Source organism: Eptatretus burgeri, chromosome 10 (assembly GCF_056783735.1).
Source record: "Eptatretus burgeri isolate ZD-2024b chromosome 10, Ebu_testis_v1, whole genome shotgun sequence".
Classification (NCBI taxonomy): domain Eukaryota; kingdom Metazoa; phylum Chordata; class Myxini; order Myxiniformes; family Myxinidae; genus Eptatretus; species Eptatretus burgeri.
This window is the reverse complement of record NC_140970.1, coordinates 28077842-28101167: the sequence shown is the minus strand read 5'-3', so window position 1 is coordinate 28101167 and position 23326 is coordinate 28077842. Positions and strand designations below refer to the sequence as shown.

The 23326-nt window shown below is 45.4% G+C and overlaps 1 long non-coding RNA gene and 1 pseudogene across 2 annotated transcripts; one reads left to right on the top strand and one right to left on the bottom strand.

Annotated features, from left to right (window-relative positions):
• The first annotated feature begins 9991 nt into the window (after positions 1-9991).
• On the top strand, positions 9992-21896 carry LOC147018167 (uncharacterized). Of its 2 annotated transcripts, none has more exons than XR_015062297.1 (3): positions 9992-10326; positions 20315-20419; positions 21338-21896. It is a non-coding gene; the product is annotated as an uncharacterized LOC147018167 (long non-coding RNA). The 2 variants fall into 2 exon arrangements; XR_015062298.1 differs by having other exon boundaries at positions 9992-10344.
• LOC147018168 (uncharacterized) lies at positions 17301-20811 on the bottom strand (annotated as a pseudogene).
• Positions 21897-23326: the final 1430 nt, after the last annotated feature.

The following is a 23326-nucleotide window of genomic DNA, read 5'->3' as shown; positions in this document are numbered from 1 at the left end:
CGCATTGTTCGTTTTCCCACACTGCCCACGCATTGTTCGTTTTTCCCACGCCACCCACGCATTGTTTGTTTTCCCACGCCACCCACGCATTGTTCGTTTTCACACACTGCCCACGCATTGTTCAGTTACCCACACATTGTTTCTATTCCCACACCACCCACACATTGTTCCTTTTCCCACACCGTCCACACATTGTTCATTTTCCCATGCCACCCACGCATAGTTCATTTTTCCCACACCATCCACGCATTGTTCCATTTCCCACGCCGCCCACGCATTGTTCGTTTTCCCACACTGCCCACACATTGTTTCTATTCCCACACCACCCACACATTGTTCCTTTTCCCACACCGTCCACACATTGTTCATTTTCCCATGCCACCCACGTATAGTTCATTTTTCCCACACCATACACTCTTTGTTCGTTTTCCCATGCCACTCACTCTTTGTTCGTTTTCCCACACTGCCCACACATTGTTTCTATTCCCACACCACCCACACATTGTTCCTTTTCCCACACCGTCCACACATTGTTCATTTTCCCATGCCACCCACGTATAGTTCATTTTTCCCACACCATCCACACATTGTTCGTTTTCCCATGCCACCCACGCATTGTTCGTTTTCCCACACTGCCCACGCATTGTTCGTTTTTCCCACGCCACCCACGCATTGTTCCATTTCCCACGCCGCCCACGCATTGTTCGTTTTCCCACACTGCCCACACATTGTTTCTATTCCCACACCACCCACACATTGTTCCTTTTCCCACACCGTCCACACATTGTTCATTTTCCCATGCCACCCACGTATAGTTCATTTTTCCCACACCATCCACGCATTGTTCGTTTTCCCACGCCACCCACGCATTGTTCGTTTTCCCACACTGCCCACACATTGTTTCTATTCCCACACCACCCACACATTGTTCCTTTTCCCACACCGTCCACACATTGTTCATTTTCCCATGCCACCCACGTATAGTTCATTTTTCCCACACCATCCACACATTGTTCGTTTTCCCACGCCACCCACGCATTGTTCGTTTTCCCACACTGCCCACGCATTGTTCGTTTTTCCCACGCCACCCACGCATTGTTCGTTTTCCCACGCCACCCACGCATTGTTTGTTTTCCCATGCCACCCACGCATTGTTCGTTTTCACACACTGCCCACGCATTGTTCAGTTACCCACACATTGTTTCTATTCCCACACCACCCACACATTGTTCCTTTTCCCACACCGTCCACACATTGTTCATTTTCCCATGCCACCCACGCATAGTTCATTTTTTCCACACCATCCACGCATTGTTCCATTTCCCACGCCGCCCACACATTGTTCGTTTTCCCACGCTGCCCACACATTGTTCAGTTACCCACACATTGTTTCTATTCCCACACCACCCACACATTGTTCCTTTTCCCACACAATTTTCCTTTTCCCACAACGTCCACACATTGTTCGTTTTCCCACGCCACCCACGCATAGTTCAGTTTCCCATATTCGAAGGAATAACGAGTTAGAGGATTCTTTGGTGAATCACGGCGAGCACCGGGGTGTGCTCCACCACCAAGCAGCTTGTGGAGCACCCCAAAGTGGCCGAATCACCCAATAAGCACCCAATCAAGCACTCCAATGAAACGGTTGATAAGAAACGGCTGGCTTGGCAATTTGTGCAAGCTGGTTTATAATGGGATACACTTCCCCTCCTCCGCAATCTCTCTGCTGAAAAGGAACCCGATGGAGAGAATGACGTGTGCAATGGCAGAAGAGTGTTGGGGGTGAAGTTTGTGTGAATGAGGTGTGAATTATGGTGTGAAGGTGTGAATTGGTTATTGTAATTAACTGTGGAGGTCCAATTTCCTGTGTTTAATGCTTGCCACATGGGATGTTCGGAAATGCCGTGTTCGGATGAATAGATCAACGTTCGAAAGATCGAAACATGGTTATGAAGTATAATGTTCTTATTCACGGATGTTCGGAAACTGGGGACTACCTCGAAACAAACAACCATGAGTTGTAGCTGGCAATTGCCCTGAGGGAACCTTATGGCCTGGTTGACACATCCACATATATTTACCTCCACCACCGAAGGTGAAGGAGGTTATGTTTTCACTCCTGTCTGTCTGTTTGTTACTTGCAAAATCGAAGATTTTTCAAGTGCAGTATATTATTGGTCAGTCGATTTTGTTATTCTGTCTGTCTGTCTCTGTCTATCGCCTCCAGGTCACAACTCCAAACTGATCGTCATGAAACTTTACCAAGTTGTCGATGTAGTTTCAACTGAGAAGCTTCTTGATTTTGAGGTCAAAGGTCATCTTGAGCTCAGATTTATAAAATCGTCATTTTTCATCCCATTGACTTGAAATTTGAACAAATCTGCATATTACATCACCAAAATTGGGAAACCAACTATTGTTGAGGTCAAAAGATCAAAGGTCAACTCAAGGTCAAACTTCTAAAATCCATTTTCAACTGAAAAATCGTCAATTTACATCCTATCAACTTGAAAATTGAGCAGGATTTGCATAGTCCATCACTGAATTAGGAAAGCAACTATTTTTTGAGGTCAAAAGGTCAAAGGTTAACTCCAGCTTAAACTTCTAAAATCATTAAATTTCATATGAAAAATCGTCAATTTTCATCGGATTAACATGAAAAATAAGCAGCAATTGCATTGTGCATCACTAAATTTGGAAACCATCTATTTTTGAGGTCAAAAGGTCAAAGGTCAACTCAAGGTCAAACTTCTAAAATCATCAATTTCAATCTGAAAAAGAATCAATTTTCATCCGATTGACTTGAGCTTTGATTAAGATTGTCAATTTTATTCTAATGAAATGGACAATTTGTTCTATCTATGGCAACCTTTGGAGAGGGTGGTGGATTTTGCAAGTGTCATGCTCTGCACAACATCTTTTTCTTGTTTGTTTGTGAACAAAATATCTCAAAAAGTTGTGGACAGATTTGGACAAAATTTTGTGGAAAGCTTGGGTATGTGACAAGGATGAAATTTTTTTGATTTTAGTGAAGATCCGAATCCAGATCTGGATCCGAGAATTTTTAAAGTGATTCTTCATCACTTAAAATCCAGAGTGAATCCAGAGTGACAGGGCTAAAACGACATATAGCAGGATATCTCAAAAGTTAGACTGATTCGAACAAAACTTGGTGGGTGAGTTGCTGAGGTGACAAGAACAAACCGATTAAATTTTAGATGAGGTCCGAATCCAGATCCACCCTATCAGTGGGATACAAAACAAACTAATCAGCCTGGCTAATCAGTAAACTAAGCCTGAATCAGTAAATTAATCAAAACGTAAACAAGTATGGGGCTTGAGGCTTCAGCCTCAATTTTCTCAATGATAATCGACCACTGACTTGATGTGAAGTCATATAAAAACAGGACACTGAACCAGCTGGAGGAAAAAAATCTGAGGACACAGCCATGCCAGTGAAAGTTGTCATGGGACAAGCCATTACATGAGATGAAGTACTTACAAAAGCAGGAGCACCTGACTCAATTCAGTGCAGATTTCCAGAGACAGGACAAAAACAGAAAGAGAGGATTCCAAGAAACTGAGGAAGGAACTGAAAGAGAGAGAGAGAGAGAGAGAGAGAGAGAGAGAGAGAGAGAGAGAGAGAGAGAGAGAGAGAGAGAGAGAGAGAGAGAGAGAGAGAGAGAGAGAGAGAGAGAGAGAGAGAGAGAGAGAGAGAGAGAGAGAGAGAGGGGATAAAGGGGAGGAAAAGGGGGGCAAGAGTCCATAGATAGATTGTACTAATAATCCATATGCCCACGTAGGTTGGATTACTCTTGCAATAGGAAAAATGTCAGAGTAAGTCGTATTGGAGAACATGCACTGAGGAGACAGTGAGTGTTAACTTTAAGACTGTCGAGTAAGTTTGTTGTGTAAAACTTCTTGTTTTTGAGCAAGGTCAGGTGAGGACTTGGGCACAACTGGAAATGACACGGACTGTTTGACCAGTGCACCACACACCATAGTGGAAAGGTCTGCTTGGATAGGAGGTTGGATAAAACTGTTGATTGGGGCCACCCCATGGGACACGCCTTCAGATGACAAGCCCACAGCCATGGGCGGCCAATGATAGTGACCCACTGTGCATGAAGGTGGTCTCGATACTTCCGAGTGCTGTAACCACATCAATTGGAGTTGAAATCAGACTTTTGGAGAGGAAGCATTCCTCTCCTCTCTCTTTAGTTGGCCACCTCTTCTCATTGCTGCCTTCCAGCTCTGTGCCGCACCAGCCCTGTGCAACACCAGCCTGCATGGGTCACACCGGACCCAAAACCAGGTCGTGCCTTCCTCAAGCCCTCACTCGTTCTCCATTGTTATGGGACTCCTGGTATTTATTTTTGATGTCATAGTGGGATATTTCTCTCCATGTAGATAAGTTTACGTGCCTCCTCATCCCTACTTGGGTCTGTCAACCATCCGGTTCATCCCTTTTACTGATAGTATCTTGTCTGCAATTATCCTCGTATTTCTTTTTATAAATCCCATTTTAACTCTAAGAGATGTTTCCCTGCCTTTTTTCCTCCAGCACATTGCGCAGCCAAGTTTGGCCTCAGATTGGAGTGATCCTTAGGGTTTTGTAAATGGTAAAGAACAGATAATTGAGCGCAGTGTGAATTTGGTAAGTTCGGCGATCTCCAGGCACTTTTAACCTGTCGTTTCGAGCGCGAAACATGAAATTACCTTAAGCACCGAAGATGGATGGAGGTTATGTTTTCACCCCTGTCTGTCTGTCTGTCTGTCTGTGAGCAGAATATGTTAAAAAGTTGGTGACGGATTCGGAGGAAACTCGGTGGACAGGTTGGGTGTGTGACCACGACGAATTGATTCGATTTTGGTGAAGATTCCGAGAATTTCTAATTGAGTGATGGGGCCAAAAACGGCAAATAGCACCATGTCTCAAAACATTGGTCCGAAGGGCCCCTGTACGTGACATCTGGGTCAGGAGTGGGATATAACCTAACCGCCATGGACATGACAATATAAATTATTTAGGGTATAACTGGGTGTTTAAATTAAACTTACAAGACCTGAAATAATTTAATCAGTCTCATAAGGAAGAATATTGTTGTGTCCACGCCAGTTAAGACCGACCTGGACGGATTGCCAAACGGTTCTACCTTGGAGGCGAACAAGTGATCCTTGGAGATTAATGCGCGCACGGGATGGCAGGGTGGCAAAGCACGTACCAGACGCATTTACCAGGACAGAGGACAAGGGTTTTAACTCGAACCCTCAGTGAATAGATAGACACACGCAATCTTAATAAATAGAGGTTAATGAACATAAAGTAGGTATTCATAAGAGGACTAAATAAAAGCGTAACAATGAAAATAAATCAAATCATGATGTAATGAAACGTGTGATAATTTACTGCCTTAAGTCGAGGCGCCTTTACACACAGTTACAAAAATGGACGAGGGGAAAAGATAGAATAAAAGGAAATACCTCCTGTTATTCTGGCACTTAGCTTTGTCCAGAGATGGTCTTTCAGAGCTTGACGATCGAACCACGTCATCCTGTGTGGGAAACCGCACCCGAAATGGCGCCGAGCCTCTCTTTGGGCGGGAAGCGCACAGGAGGCAATTTGGGTGGTGATATTCAACACCAAGGCTCAGAAACTGCCATGGAGCTTCTTTTCACGATCAAACTTGCTGACCGTTCCTCTCTTCCACCAGGTCTGTTCACAATGATCACCCACCTTCCTCCTCAACCATACGACGAGATAATTTCTGAGACCCCATGATGAGGCCACGAGGCACACTCTTCTTCCCTCCTCAGAAACATACACGCTTCATGACTCGGCCAAACAGTCAATGGCTAGTGTTTTGCTCCAGTGCACGAACAAATTTTCCTCAGCATACACACGAGAATTGTGCAACCTTCTTCACCATGTCAAGGGGAAGCCAGTGAGCTATGTCCTTTTTACCTCCAATTGTGCACCTCACACACTCTCTTCTCCCCCCCCCAAACCTTCTGACATCACGCCCATCCATCATCCACCCCAGGGGCGTGGTGTACTAGTTGTCATTCCTGGAGGCAGGTTTTTGCCTGCTTGGAACGTTTGGCTCGGTTGTTGATGTTTTAAGTATGTGATTACTTTTTATCGGCTGTCTTGTAAATGCAAAAACAAGGAAAAAAGTCACAGGGGGTAATCACATATGGGAGAAATTGGCCTTAAACCTTACCTAATTAACACAGCACCACCCCCCCCCCCTCCCCAGTGCGGTGACACATAATAATCTTAAGCTGACAGTTTTCCTTACTTAATTACATTGAGATGTCTTCTGCTCGTCCACGGACCATGCTGCTCAACATAATCCCACCTTTGCTGTGAAATTCCTCAATCCACCCCATAAACTCAAAAATATTATCCACTTGGTGGGGATAATGAGATATGTGGAAGCACTGTTAGTGACCAACAAATAAAATAATTGAATAAGACTAAAATCAATAACATCTTTTCCATAGTTTATGCAATGAAAACACAAAGAACAGTATTTTACAGTAAGTAAGGAATACAAACTGATTTAACAATAGGAAGATGGGGAGGTATTACCTATCATCATATTAATCTCTTGTATATTTCTGAAACATAATTTCTGATACATAAATGACAGCAAGAAGGCTTCAAGAAAATTATAATTTCTGTGTCCAAGCATACCATATTCGGTATTTTAATAAATATGTTCAACAATGTAAGAATGAGGGGTTTTCAATAAAAGATTGCCTTTATACTGATGTTAATAAACCAACAAGTTTGGATTTAACTAAAATGTTAAATGTAATGAAAAAGGTTTTAAATTTGACAACATATCAAGCTCTTTTCGAAATTCAGAAGAAATTTTATTGGTTTCCTGTTGTAAAAAAATTATTTTGGATACAGGAATAATGAGAAATCCAGATGAATACATGTATGCGAAAGGGATATTGATGAGACAGAAGAAAAGGAACACGTTATAATATTAAATAAAGAGGAAATTTGGGAAAGGTTAGAGAAATTAAACCATGAATTTTCAAAGATTGATATAATGACTGAAACAAGTGTTTTGGGTGAAGAAGAAAAAAAACCTTAAAATTTAATCAAATCGAATGAGGAATATTTTAATAAAGTGGTTGCTATAAGAAAAGGAAAAGATATAGATATAACTTTCACAGTTGATTTTAATCCTAAATAAATGAGAGATGAAAATCTGAAAGTTACTCTTCAAATGCTTATGATAATTAAGGGTTGTATTACAAATGATTATAGAAAAATCAAAATAAGTATTTTCTTCATGCAAGTCTGTTAATATTGTCATGTCCAGGGGGCCCGACCTGGACGGATGGCAAAGCTTCTCCCTTGGAGGCCTACAGCTGAGACTCGGACATTAATGCACGCGCGGGAACGGGGCACAATAGTGGAGGGGTGGAGGAGCACAGCACAAGTGGGGTTTATACTCGAACCCCACTACAAATACACGCCTACAGCTTCTTGAAAGGAATACATTTAATGGAAATAAACAAATATTTACAAAGGACAATAATTGAAGAGGTAATGATAATAATGAAGTAAATAAATACTACAGTCGAGACGCCTCTGCATACAGACAAAGGGAAAACAATAAAAAGAAAACCCCTCCTTTTGAGTGTTCTTATATTTAGCTTGGCCCAGAGCTGGTTTTTCTGGAACTTGGAATTGAGGTGCTTCTATTCACGCGTGCAGATGCGTGCAACAATATGGCGCCTCGTTGCTTCTTTCGTTGCGGGACAAATACACGCCAGGCAATCCGTGAGTGGCACTCCACACCAAGGTTCAGAGACCCAGTGCAATGGCTTCGTGCGCTGATCATCCTCACTGACCCAACCAAGAGCCAAAGGCCAGTGTCTTGTTTCACCACCTGAGCCAAATTGCCTCAACATGAATACAAGGATCGTGTCATCTCATCCTCCACTCTTGCCTCTCCAAAACAATGTGCACCAACCCTTCCTCTTTGATCACACCTATATATCCTCCACCTCTCGGGCGTGGCCTGCTCGCACAAAACCCGGGAAGGCGGGGATTCTGCCTGCTCGGCTAGCTTCTGACGTCACGCCCATCAATCATCAGCTTTCAGGGCATGACTTCATCTGTTGTCACCCTTTGAAGGCGGGGCTTTCTGCCCGCTTGTAATTGTTTAGGGATGTGTTCCCCACCTTTATTGCCGATCTTGAAATATAAAAACAGGGAAAAAAATCACAGAGGAGCGATTACATATGATATGGGGGAAGCTCATTCCTAAACCCAAGCTAATTAACATGACACCTCCCCCTCGTGTGGTGACATTTAACACTTAAGCTCACATGTTCCCTACTTAGTTACATCGAGATGCCTCCTACACATCCACAGACCAAGCAACTCAACACAATGCTATATTCCCTATTAAATTCCTCCATATACTCCCACAACCATAGCGATATTTCTCATAAATAAATAAGTTATTGTCTCAAATGTAAAAAGAAAACTAATACTAAATGGTGTAAAGGATTTACAAGGAAATCAGACACAGGTGGAGGCCATTCAGCCCATTGTGCCTGCGCGATATCAACACCACACTAATTTATCAACACAAGATCCAAAGAAGAAAATGCAAAAAAAAAATGTTTGCCCCTCTGCCACCGAAGGAGAAGGAGGTTATGTTTTCACCCCATTCTGTCTGTCTGTCTGTCTGTCTGTCTGTTTGTTTGTCTACAGGATATCTCAAAAAATTGTGGATGGATCCGGATGAAATTTTGTGGACAGGTTCGGTGTGTGACTAGGATGAACTGATTAGATTTTGGTGAAGATTCGGATCTGATAATTTTTAAAGTGATTCTTCACCATTGAAAGATCGGGCTAAAAATGATATATAGCACAATATCTCAAAAAGTTGTGGACGGATTTGGACGAAACTTGGTGGACAGGTTGTTGGTGTCGCAAGGACAAAGTGTTTCGATTTTGGTGAAGATCCTAATCTGGATCTGGATACGAGGTTTATTTAATTTTTAAAGTGATTCTTCCCCATTGAGAGACAGGGCCAAAAACTATATAGTACTGTATAGCATGATATTTCAAAAATGTATTGGGCGCGATATGTTACCGTAGATCAGGCAGTGCGTGGCGGAGGTGTGCGCTCTACCGAGTGCCCTTCTAATTTTTTTATCATGTTTTTGTGGGTTGTTGTATTTATTTATTTATTTGTTTTGTGTGGGTTTTTTTTCCTCAAGGGAGGGGGCATGGGCTTGGTTGAAAAACACACATCAACCACACAACACCCCTTGACGAGACCCCCACCAACAGCACTCCATACACATGCACACAATCACCCATCAATACTCAAGCTACCTAAAACTCCTGCCAACATCCCCATACCCCTCTATCTCCATAACTTCCAGGTACCTATCTAATTCTAATTTAAACTTATCTACCGTTTTTGCTGCCACTACCTTTCCAGGGAGACCATTCCATGCATTAACTACTCTCTAAGTAAAAGCCCCCTGCCTTACTTACCATCTTAACTCTCCTCTTCTTTACTCTCAGGCTATGGCCCCTGGTCCTATTGTTACGAATTTCGAAGTTTACTGCACTCAACATTCAGTAGTCCCTATAGAACAGTTATATCGGTAAGTGTGTGTTTCTAGTTAGGGTCCCATCCCCCATGTCTAACGGGAATGCCATGTGTGCGCTGCGGGTTTCTCTTATAGTCACGTCTTCTTTTTTTTATATAGCTCAAAGCCGACAGCGCCAGCAAATCTCCTTCGCTCATCGCCTCAGCTCCGACTCCACCCCTTGTCCAATCAGGAAGCTCTTCACCTCAGGCTGACTCCGCCTCAGCCAGATGGAGTGTTCGGCCCCGGCCAATCGGGAGGCCGCCACGAGGCATCCGAGAACGGACCGTCCAATCAGGAGGCGAGGGGAAGAAAATAAATCCCTCCCTCCTGAAGAGGAAGAAGTGGTTGTCTGGACGAGCGCCCGAGAGAGACGGCGTGTTCGTGGCAGGATCGTTGGCCAGTTCGAGTGATCGTGGCGATTTGCCAAGCAACGAGGATCGTGTGTGAGACGTTCCTGGTGGGAGAGGACATTCTCAGTCCAGGCATTTCCCAACCTGGCATCCAAAGCCAGTGAGTGGTTGCCGACGAGGGCCCTGCAGACGGTCGTAGTCATGGACTTCGGGTCGTGGGTTCGAGTCCCACCGTGGTGATTCGAGTCGGTGTGTCCGCACGAGGCGGGGCAGGTACCCCGGGCCGGCTCTACCGACTGAAGACCCATCGGGTCCATTTTCTTTTTGGGTGTGTGTGGGCCCGTCTGTAAGTAGGAATTGTTTAAGTGCTCTTTGCTGTACATACTTGCATCTCTATTAAGGCGCTGTCACACCTTGACGATTTAGCCAGTGTATGCCGACATGAAAAATTTGTCTAAAATGCTGGCACACGTCGAATACGTTATGGGTAAGTTTTGTATACGTTAAGAGCACGCTGGCTTACGTCGTAGTATGCTGGCTTTCATCGTTGTACTTTGCGGTTGTCCTCAAATTTTAGCATGCTTGAAATTTTACGACGTATGCCAGCGTATGACTCGCACGTTCCGCTACGCTGGCCATAAGTTGTAGGCACGTTATGCGATCGTTGACACACGTCGACAGACGTTACTTGTAAGTTACTCATAAGTCGAAACATGTCGAGGTAATGTTTAGCATACCCGAAACTTATTTATAACCTATGAGTAACGTGTTGTAGGCACGTTACGCGATCGTTGACACACATCGACGCACGTTACTTGTAAGTTACTCATATGTCGAAACGCGTCGAGGTAATGCTTCACATACCCAAAAATTATTTCTAACCTATGAGTAACGTGCTTTGAACCTATGTGTAACGTACCTCCAACGCATATTGACGTATGTAGACGTATTTGATTGACGTCTTCCGGACGACCACAGAAATTGCTGAACGTGTTTCTAATTTACAGCTGCCGTATAATGGCGTATTGGCAGCGTTAAAAAAAACAACTAACTTCCGATATTTCGTCACGTGCTGTTACGTCACGTCCGATTGCCTCTTCAGTTTGCTCATGTCTTATTCTTAGTTCCTGTGTGACTATTGTCACGTCGACGTCGAAACTTAAAAGCAAATATCTGAATATATTTTAAAATTCGTGATAGACGAAAAACAAAAAAAACAAAAAAAAAACAACAACTTCAGATATTTTGTCACGTGCCTTCACGGAGCCAAGGAGAAAAAAAGAAAATCTGCCTTGATGGAGAAAATAAGTTTCGGGTATGCTAAACATTACTTTGACGTGTTTCGACTTATGAGTAACTTACAAGGAACTTGTGTCAACGATTGCATAACGTGCCTACAACTTATTCCCAGCGTAGCGGAATGTGTGAGCCATACGGCGAGTAAGTCATAAAATTTTCAGCATGCTTGAAATTTCACGACGTAAAAAGTACCACGAAATATGACAGCGTACTTCATCGTTTTTCGGCATGCTCTTAACGTATACACAACTTACCCATAACGTATTCGACGTGTGACAGCTTGGTTCGGCAAATTTTTCATAGGTCAGCATATGCTGGCGAAATCGTCAAGGTGCGACTGCGTGGTTGACACTTTCAATTTTCAGGCGGTTATGATTTAAATCGGCGTGCGGCAGGTTTTTAACAGGCTACGCCACGAGTTCGTCGGCGATACTTGCAGCGCGCTATGCCCAAGTTAAACTATCGTTGGGCATAGGTTGTGAACGCCGACAACAGGCTAAGCATTCGTTGGTATAAGTTATCTATAAGACAACGAAACGTTCTGTGCCCGTTACTAATATGTTATGAATACGACCAAAACTTAAAAAAAAACATCAAAATTTCAGCGTACGCCAACGTTTTACATACATTTTTACACGTTGCCATAGCTGGCTAAATCGTCAAGGTGTGAAAGCGCCTTTAGTCGTGATAACTCTGCCCTTACGTGCTTCACTTCTTCCCCACGGTCTACTGTTAACAAATACCCCATTTGTTGAATGTTTGAGCTCGTTTCTGTCCCTTCCTTCATTGGTTTAGCAAGGTGCATGTTGGGGAATTAAAGAAGGCCGTTGTTGCCGTAGTGGTGTGTATTTGGGACCGACGGGACTTCGGTAACCATCCGCTCAGGTTAGCCATGGGTCGAGCACGCATATGCAGGCCTCCCTAACAAACGGACGCCAACGTTGTCAGACGGAATGAAAACCTGTCATTCTTGTTACAAAAGCAGCTAAAATTGATGAAAAAGGGGCCAAAATTGAAACCAACACAGTAATTACGGTCGCAATAGCAAATATAACCGAAACCAATACGTTTATTCTACACGCAAGAACGGTCGTGACGGACACAAGAACGGTCAATCCCGAAATAGAACGGTGGGGAATGGAAGCAAGATTGGTTATTTCCGTCGCGAAACGTCCGAGAGCGAAACAAAAGCGGTTCATTCCGGTTACTGTAGTGCGAACAAGATGGCGGATGAAGTAGAACGACCTGTTACGGTATGTAAATTTTTAGTGCTTCTGCCTCGAACATAAATGTAATATAGACAATATATATAGTGGGTAGTACCTGATGTAGTTTTAACAATTTATTAAACCGAATTTTGTTGTTATGATAATGTTTGGTTTGCCTGTATTTTGAGCCCCCGAGTAAAGGATCGCTAGTTGTGTATGCCCAGTTCAACATAGGGGATCGTGTATGGGATCTTTTTACAGTTTTTACTTCATATGAACTTTGTTATTTTATTGGAATTCGCAATTTATTATTACTATCAAATTTTACCTCTTGCAAATATAAACGATCAATCGTCACTGATCGCTGTAGCACGGGGGCACGAATTTCACGAAATGTCAGCCACACATTAAGTCAAGAGGGCGCATTTATAATATCCCGTACCACAAACGGGTTTTCATTAACAGACATGATATATTCAAGGCAGACTACGTTAAAGTTAACTTACCATAACTTCAAGAACTTTTCAAGCCGCCATGTTTTCCACGATATGGTAATCGGAATGAATCGCTTTCGCTTTGGTCTCCACCGTTTCGCGACGGAAATAACCGATGTTGCTTCCATAACCCACCGTTCTATTTCGGGATTGACCGTTCTTCTGTCCGTCACGACCGTTCTTGTGTGTAGAATAAACGTGTTGGTTTTGGTTATATTCGCTATTGCGACCGTAATTACTGTGTTGGTTTCAATTTCGGCCGCTTTTTCATCAATTTTAGCTGTTTTTGTAACAACAATGACAGGTTTTCATTCCGTCTGACAACGTTTGTGTCCGTTTGTTAGGGGGGCCTGATATGGCTCATCCCGTACGAATGCTGTCGAGGGTGTGAATACTTGGTAGCTCGCCATGTGGGTCTCTAGGTATTTTGAATTTGGCAAATAACCCTGTCCCACGAGGTGGAATTCTTGACGATTCACGATACTGTAAGGGACCCATACCCTCTGAGTTTTCCGAACGGTATGATCTAGATTCCGGGTGTTCGGTAGAGTCGACCCTACTGCTCAACCTAGCGGTCACGCTCGCCGCTGACGCCCGGCCCCACAACACTATCACTGTCTACTCTGTTGAATAATTCATCTGCACTTATTACCTCTGCCACCAAAGGTGAAGGAGGTTATGTTTTTACCCCTTTCTGTCTGTCTGTTTGTGTACAGGATATGTCAAAAAGTTGTGGACAGGTTGGGTGCGTGACAAGGACAAATTGATTTGATTTTGGTGAAGATCTGAATCCGGATCTGGATACGAGAATTATTTAATGTTTGAAGTGATTCTTCACCATTGAGAGATTGGGCCAAAAATGATATAGTACTGTGTAGCATGATTGTTCAAAAATGTATTGAACCCGATATGTTCTCGTGGATCAGGCATTACATGGCGGAGGTATGCGCTCTACCAAGTGCCCTTCTTGTTCACCATTTTGTTTGGCCTGCTCAACAAAGCCTTGAGTTAAAACAGGCCACAATGGTTTATCAACGATAAAGTTTTTTTTTTCCCCCCGCTTTCCTCACTTGTATCATCGAACGCCTGATCATCATACTTATAAATTGCTGGATATATTGCAATGCTTATAAATGCCAGCGTTTGTAGCTTTATTTCATTTCCGCACATGCCATAACCTCGAGAATCTCTTAAACTAAGTCAAATTACAAAATGTGAGCTCCAGAATTGAACTTGACAGCACTTCCGACTGCTAAAAAACAGTGTTCATTTGTCCAATTCAGACATACTTGGCATTTTGGTGTCTCCGGTAGGTGTTTGACAACATAACGGATCAGCAATCACTAATCGCTTTCCAAGCCAGCCCTTCCTTATCAACCATATCGCTTGAGTGCTTAAGCCACTTCACCACACTGGAAGCCACATTGTCCCTTTACACTGTCCATCTGCATGACCACCTGTCTGTGTTGTGCCCTACAGTGTCGTACGGTGCCAAGCTTGTCTTTCCTTGTTAACGGTTGGATGGATGGAAGGAAGGAATGCATACATAGAGGGAAGTAATGGATGGGTTGAAGAGGAAGGATGGAGGGATGGATGGATAGGATGGAGAAACTGATGGATGGAGGGAATAGATGGATGGACCAAAGCAATTCTCCTACACCCCCCCCCCCATTTCATCACTTCCCCCCTTCCTCATTCTTCCCTCCTTCACCCATCTCTTCTCTCCCTCCTCTCTCTGTCACTCCCCTCTCTTCCTCCTCTCTCTCCCTGCTCCCACCTCTCTCTCTCCCCCCTCCCACCTCTCTCTCTCCCCCTCCCACCTCTCTCTCTCCCCCCTCCCACCTCTCTCTCTCCCCCCTCCTCTCTCTCTCTCCCCCTCCCACCTCTCTCTCTCCCCCTCCCACCTCTCTCTCTCCCCCTCCCACCTCTCTCTCTCCCCCTCCCACCTCTCTCTCTCCCCCCTCCCACCTCTCTCTCTCCCCCTCCCACCTCTCTCTCTCTCTCCCCTCCCACCTCTCTCTCTCTCTCCCCTCCCACCTCTCTCTCTCTCTCTCTCTCTCCCCCTCCCACCTCTCTCTCCCCCTCCCACCTCTCTCTCTCCCCCTCCCACCTCTCTCTCCCCCTCCCACCTCTCTCTCTCTCTCCCTCCCACCTCTCTCTCTCCCCCTCCCACCTCTCTCTCTCCCCCTCCCACCTCTCTCTCTCCCCCTCCCACCTCTCTCTCTCCCCCTCCCACCTCTCTCTCTCCCCCTCCCACCTCTCTCTCTCCCCCTCCCACCTCTCTCTCTCCCCCTCCCACCTCTCTCTCTCTCTCTCTCTCCCCTCCCACCTCTCTCTCTCTCTCCCCCTCCCACCTCTCTCTCTCCCCCTCCCACCTCTCTCTCTCCCCCCTCCCACCTCTCTCTCTCCCCCTCCCACCTCTCTCTCTCCCCCTCCCCACCTCTCTCTCTCCCCCTCCCACCTCTCTCTCTCCCCCCTCCCACCTCTCTCTCTCCCCCCTCCCACCTCTCTCTCTCCCCCTCCCACCTCTCTCTCTCCCCCTCCCACCTCTCTCTCTCCCCCTCCCACCTCTCTCTCTCTCTCTCTCTCTCTCTCTCTCTCTCTCTCTCCCACCTCTCTCTCTCCCCCTCCCACCTCTCTCTCTCTCCCCCTCCCACCTCTCTCTCTCTCCCCCTCCCCACCTCTCTCTCTCTCTCTCTCTCTCTCTCTCTCTCTCTCTCTCTCTCTCTCTCTCTCTCTCTCTCTCTCTCTCTCTCTCTCTCTCTCTCTCTCTCTCTCTCTCTCTCTCTCCCACCTCTCTCTCTCTCTCTCCCACCTCTCTCTCTCCCCCCTCCCACCTCTCTCTCTCTCTCTCTCTCTCTCTCTCTCTCTCTCTCTCTCTCTCTCTCTCTCTCTCTCTCTCTCTCTCTCTCTCTCTCTCTCTCTCTCTCTCTCTCTCTCTCTCTCTCTCTCTCTCTCTCTCTCTCTCTCTCTCTCTCTCTCTCTCTCTCTCTCTCTCTCTCTCTCTCTCTCTCTCTCTCTCTCTCTCTCTCTCTCTCTCTCTCTCTCTCTCTCTCTCTCTCTCTCTCTCTCTCTCTCTCTCTCTCTCTCTCTCTCTCTCTCTCTCTCTCTCTCTCTCTCTCTCTCTCTCTCCCACCTCTCTCTCTCTCTCTCTCTCTCCCACTCTCTCTCTCTCTCTCTCCCTCCCACTTACTCTCTCTCTCCCCCTCCCACTTACTCTCTCTCTCTCTCCCCCTCCCACTTACTCTCTCTCTCTCTCTCCCCCCTCCCACTCTCTCTCTCTCTCTCTCTCTCCCCCCTCCCACTTACTCTCTCTCTCCCCCCCTCCCACTTACTCTCTCTCCCCCTCCCACTTACTCTCTCTCTCCCCCCTCCCACTTACTCTCTCTCCCCCTCCCACTTACTCTCTCTCCCCCTCCCACTTACTCTCTCTCCCCCTCCCACTTACTCTCTCTCTCTCCCCCTCCCACTTACTCTCTCTCCCCCCCTCCCACTTACTCTCTCTCCCCCTCCCACTTACTCTCTCTCCCCCTCCCACTTACTCTCTCCCCCCTCCCACTCTCTCTCTCTCTCTCTCTCCCCCTCCCACTTACTCTCTCTCCCCCCCTCCCACTTACTCTCTCTCTCTCTCTCTCTCTCTCTCCCTTCCTCGCTTCCCCACCCATTTTCGCTCCTTCTAGTGGGGTGGCTTAGCTGATCAATTGTGTACTTTCCCTTGAGAGCATGAAACTTGGCACATGGTTAGAGTAATACGATACAAAGATTTTTAGTCCAGGGTCACCAGAAATTGCACCCTGCATGGTGGCCATCTTGGATTTCAAAATGGCCACCAGTGGTGGACCTGTTTTGTTAAATATCTCCTTAACTAGTACAGATATCGAGACAGTTGAACCGCCTATACCTACATTTTACGGCTCGAGGAAGCCAATGGTGACATAAAATGCTTGAAAATTGTGGCTGCCATCTTGAAATCCAAGATGGCGGCCATCTTGGATTTCAAGATGGCAGCCACAATTATGGTGCGATCTCAGTGCTCTCTTTCATGCTCGAGCCATCAATCATCACCCGACGTCTTCTCCCAGGCCAGAGCATATTTCTGGAACTGGTGACTCCTTTATGCCTGCCTTAACAGGTGGTACATTGGTGTAGTAATTTGGCAAAGCATCGAGTTTCTTCGTGCCAGCTGCACCACCAAGAAAGATTCGACCACGATCAGTGCCGTCATCAGGTTGTCTTGGGTGCTGGAATAATGAGATGCCGGTTCCATGGAAAGAGTCTTTAGCTGTTGTCGTACTCGGGTTTACATCGATATTGTCAACAGCGGATGTAGTAAACAAGTTCTGCTTCAGGTTTGGTGGACAAACAACCTGTTCCAATCTGTAGAGTAGGCATACACTATTTCCCATATCAGCAGAAATCTGAATAACTCTCATATATGATGCTGATACCAAGCTGGGAGAGCTTCCCCACCAATTCTCTCTTCCTGGTTTCTGCATGTAGTTTCAACCCAATATAAATTGCCAGTGGGGTTTCCCGTTCCAGACGGTCTCAAATTAGTGGGTTTGTCCTTTTGCTTTCGGGCATGCTTGACTGCATTGAACTTAAGCGGTGCCAAGGTTCGTGCAGCTGGGTGAGAACGTTGGTACGCCTGTATGCGAGGACCCTCCAGCTAGGACCCTTCATGCTAGGACCCTCCAGTATCATGTTGACGAATGATATAAGTGAACGAGGCACAGATTCCTCCTGAAATGTTGCACTAAATGAACCATCAAATGGCTTGGATTTATCAAACAAATGTCCACAGAATATCTGAGCCGCCCATGCAAGGTGCACTGCATCACTCTCACTGTCCTGTTGACACACCTTTGCGAAGGCATGTCCAATGTCCTCATCAAACGTTAAGGCCCGGTCACACCTTGACGTTTTAGCCAGCGATGGCAACGTATTAAAATGTATGTAAAACGCTGGCTTACGTTGAACTTTTGATGTTTTTTTTTTAAAGATTCGGACGTATTCATAGCGACTTGGTCTTATGTGTAACGCATTGGTAACTACACAGAACGTTTCGTTGTGTTATAGATAACTTATACCAACGAATGCTGAACCTGTTGTCAGCCTACACAACCGATGCCCAACGATAGTCTAACTCAGGCATAGCGCGTTGCACGCATCGCCGACGATGTCGTGACGTAGCCTATTAAAAGGCTGACGCACAACGATTCAAATCATAACTGCCGTAGAAATGGAAGTGACAACATCGCGGTCACACCTTGGCGATCTTGCCAGCGTATGCCGACGTAACAAAAAGTGTGTCTAAAACGTTGAGGCACGTCGAATACGGTATGGGTAAGTTTGGTATACGTGAGTAGAACGCTATCATAAGTCGTAGTAAGTAGAGTACGTCAAGAAATTTTGAACATGTTCAAAATTTTACGACGTACTCGGCGTATGACACACGTTCCGCATGCGATGGGGATAAGTTTTACACACGATATGTGGACGCTTACACACGTCCACAAAGGCTACTTATAAGCTACTCATAAGTCGAAACACGTCGCAGTAATGTCTTTTTTACGCGAAACTTGTTTCTAACTTATGTTTGACGTGCTTTGAACCAATTCTGTACGTAGTCCCAACACACATCGACGTATGTAGACGTATTCCAATGACGTCTTCCGGTCGACAAAAAAAAAAAAAAATGAATGTGTTTCTCGCTTACAACTGCCATATAAAAAGACGTGTTCCCAGCGGTTTTGGGAATTGGTATATAAAAATGCTGCTCATAAAAGGGGAACCCAACAGTGTTTTCGAGTCCTTTTTGAGTTGATGTCCATGTCAGCAGTAACAGTATCAGTATCAGTATTAGTATTAGTAGTAGTTTGTTCATGTTGGCAGTAGTAGGTGAGTGTGAGGGGGAGGGTGTGGGTTATGATGGATCGTCCTTGCGTCCGCGTGTCCACGGGTAGGTTCATAGGCTGCCACTCAACGATTTAAATGGCTGCATCTCCACTATTGAAAGTAGACGCTTGCGCTCAACAATTGGATTTTTTTTACACTCAACGACTTTTAAACGGTACCACTCAGCTATTTTCATTGTTTACAATGAACGATTTAAATTGCTGTCACTCGTCTTTGTTTTTTTTTTTATTATTATTATTTTTTTTTTTTTTTGACGCTGGGGTTTGGAAATTTGAAGGGTTTCTTCTGAACGTGTTAAAACGCTCAAACGCGACTATTTTAAATAGACGCTGCCGATGGACAATTGGAATCATAGCCAAGCTAGACATCGAAGTGTGAACATCCTCATCATGCCGAAGAAAAGTTTGAAGAATGCTGCAAATAAGTGTCCTGGCCGTGGCCGTGGACGCTGACGCAAGGACGATCCATTATACCGACGTCTTTCAGCCTATGAGTAACTTAAAAGTAACGTCTGTCGATGTGTGTCAACGATCGCGTAACGTGCCAACAACACGTTAATCATAGGTTAGAAATAAGTTTCGGGTACGCTAAACATTACCTCGGCGTGTCTCAACTTATGATTAACTTACAAGTAGCATGTGTTGACGTCTGTCAACGATCGCAGACCGTGCCTACAACTTGTGGCCAGCGTCGCGGAACGTGTGAGTCATACGCCGGCATACGTCGTGAAATTTCAAGCATGAAAAAATTTGAGGACAACCAAAAAGTACAACGTTTAAAGCCAGCGTACAACGACTTATGGCAACGTACTACGACGTATGCCAGCGTGCTATTAATGTTCTCAAAACTTACCCATAACGTATTCAACGTTTGCCAGCCTTTTAGAAAAAAAATTCAAAAATCGGCATACGTTGGCTAAAACGTCAAGGTGTGACCGGGCCTTTAGCAAAATGTCTCTGCCCTTTTTAGTTTCTCTCATGTCAGGAAAATGGGCAAGAATTCGTTGCTTGAGCCTTGTAGATTGTATGCGGCTTTCCTGCTTGATTCCTCGTTGGTCCAGCCTGGAGGAATACAGGTTTGATAGATCAGCTAGCTTAAATACAGGAGCAATGGTGGCATCCTCCAAACGGGTTTCCTCAATATATGTCAAGTTCTGCAGATGCTATGCTACAGAGCATGTTATCGAGATTCTCGGTACCTTCTTGCTCCGTTTGGACCATGGATGCATGATAATAGAGAGAGGCTAAGCACTTTGCATGGTATTTTGCTTCAAGAGCAACCATATTTCCGCCACTGTGACGTCTCAGCAAGTCATCGTCTTCTCGAAGTGCAGCACACTCTCGAACACGTTTGTCTGTTTTGAAAGTAGAAACCTCATGAAGTTTCTCTTTTCCAGATGACCGCCCACAGAAAAAGCAGAGATCTTGAGAAATTGATGATGCAGAACTTGACCGAGTGCCCTTAGAAACACCAGATGTACCTTCACCTGCATCATCAGCCGGTATATCTTTAGAACGCTTCCTTGCACGTTCCAGTTTTGTATTGTTGTACGTAAGCCTGCACGACCTATGCCAACATGCATTGTGAGCAATGAAAGCTGCCTCGACACTGTGACCTTCGTCCAATGTGTCAATGTTTATCGTTCTAGGCAGCAGACCAAAGTTATTAAACTCGAGGAGATTATCAGGCAATGTTTTGTACCCTGTGAGTGTTGCTTCACCTTGTTCACCTTTTCGTTGACTGGTAAACTGAACCTTTTCAGTGGTGTTCTGTTGACAAAGAATGCAGAGTTCCCACTGAGTAACTCGACCCATTTCAGCATCTGGCTTGTATGGATCCACAAGTTTGATGCGCTTTGCCATCTCCAGTTGCAGATGAATGGGCCTTTGTAGGGTTCATCACTTGTGCAGTCACCATAACAATGGATGATGTCCCTGAAATGAGTAGATGCATAACTACTACCAGTTTCATAGTTTGATCAATATTTTAAAGCATCAAAAATTTATTCGTCTCTGAAATGTGAGCATAGACCTCTAGAGCAAAATAGCTGTGGATGGTGGGATTTCAAGATGGCAGCCACAATTTTCAAACATTTGTCACCATTGCATTCCTAGAGCCCTAAAATGTAGTTATAGGTGTTTCAACTGTCTCGATATCTGTACTAGTTTAGGAGATATTTAACAAAACAGGTCCACAGTGGCGGCCATTTTGAAATCCAAGATGGCCGCCATACGGGGTACAATTTCCAGTGGCCCCTGGACTAAAAATCATTGTATGGTATTACTCTAATCATGTGCCAAGTTTCATGCTTTTAAGGGAAAGTGCACAATCGACCTGTTTTTTGGAGCAAAGCCACCCCACTATTCTTCCTTCTTTAACCCTCCACATCTTCACTCCCCCCTCCCCACCCCTTCCACAGGTTTTATTTGCAAGTTGTGAATAAAAATCCCAGGACAACAGCTGCAAAAGTGGTGGCGGAACTGAATACACGCCGAACCTGACCAATCTTGATCAAATCAATTTGTCTTGAGTTGTACAACATGTAGTTTAATGGCAAAGCTTCCATATGCAAACACTTGATGAAGAAAGAAAATGTGTTTTCTCACAAAACGGAACACAAGGACTGGACCTTGGAACAGTGGATAAATGCTTCCCCGTGCGAGAAGGTACCATGGCCAGATGAGTCGTTCTTCACGCTATCTCCAACAAATGTCACAGTCTATGTTTGGAGACAGTCCTAGGACACCGACAACCCTGACACCGACAGTTAAACATGGAGGAGGCTCTGTAATGATTTGAGTATCAATCTCATGGCAATCTTTAGGCCCGATTACAATACACTGCAGAGTGACTGCTAATGACTATGAAGCCATCCTTAGAAAGCAATTGCATCACATGATACAAACTTGGTTTCCTGAAGGAGGTGCCATTTTACGAGACGAGTGCGTGCCCGTATGTGCGTGGCCGTACATGCAATAAAGAAAATTCTGATGTCAATCGTGATGTCATAGCACAGTGTCCTGTCATTGATTTGGTAAATAAATGGCCATAACTTGGGAACCACTTGTCCGATTAATATAAAACCTTGAAAAAGCACATCCACAGGGCCCAATCAATATACCTGGTAAATTTCAATGAGATTGGACCAGTGGTTGTCGAGAAACAGCGGTCGCAGACACACACACAGAGATTGCTGGAATTATAGATAGACTAGTAGATGCGTGGCCGTACGTGCAAACCCTCCCCCCCCCACAAAAAAACTCAAACCGCATGCCAGAAACAACAACCACACAAGCCGTTCCTTCGCTTTCACATGCCCATACGTGCTTGGCTGTACGTGCAAAATATATATATATATATATATATATATATATATATATATATATATATATATTGTTGTGGTTACCAGATTCGCAAACCACCATTCAGGTCCCTTAGGTGAGGTATCTCGGTAAGTGCATGTGTAGTTAGGCCCAAACCCGTTGTCTAGTGGGAATACATGTCATTTATGCGAGCTGCGACTCTTCAGGATAGCCGTTTTTCTTTTACTATCTTTATTTTGGACCAACCGCCATGATCACAACCACAACATCAACCACCGACCACAACCACCGCTTCACCACAACCGCCACGACCTTCACGCTCACCTCACAACCGTAGCATCGCCACCGTTCTTGCCCCGCTGTGGGTACCGGTGTTGGACTCATGCAGAACGCGCGTCGAACAGCGTGTACAAAACCACGGATTTTCTGCTTCAAAAACGGATCAAAACGACACACGCCCACTTTTTGCCGTCCAATCGGTGAGCGAGGGGCGATTTGGCCCCGCCTCCAGAACGATCGATATACGCAAATTTGTGGATCAAAAAGCCTTCACACCCACTTTTCTCGCGCCAATGGGGAGCGAGGTGAAAGATCAAAGAGAGGGGGTGAAAGGCGAAGTTACGGGGGGATAAAAGGACCGTGTTCGTCAGTCAGAACGGGGTCGGAGAGTCAAGAAGAGGAGAGTCGCAAACGAGAACGAAAGAAGACTGGAGCCCGAAGCCTGCAGTGGCTGGAGAAGCTGAAGAGAGTCGGACGAGGGGGTGCTCGCGTCGGTGCCAGGAGCTGCACGCCCGAGGGAGGCCGGCAGCGCGACCTGGCCGAGGTGGAGACGCACACCAGGGATAATAAAGATCCTCTATACCCCGAGCATCAGCAACCCCCCTCCTGTTTCCCCCCGCGCTGAGATAGTGCGACCAAGGGGGCCCCTTTTCCCACCCCCTACCAGACACCGTCCACGAGGCCCGCGGGTTGCGGGGCCATCGCCGCTCCGCGTCTCATCACCAGACGGGTAGGCCCGACCCGGTCTCGGCCTCAGGCCCGCCTCATTCTTGAGGATATTTCTTTTCCTTGGTTTTGGGTATGTG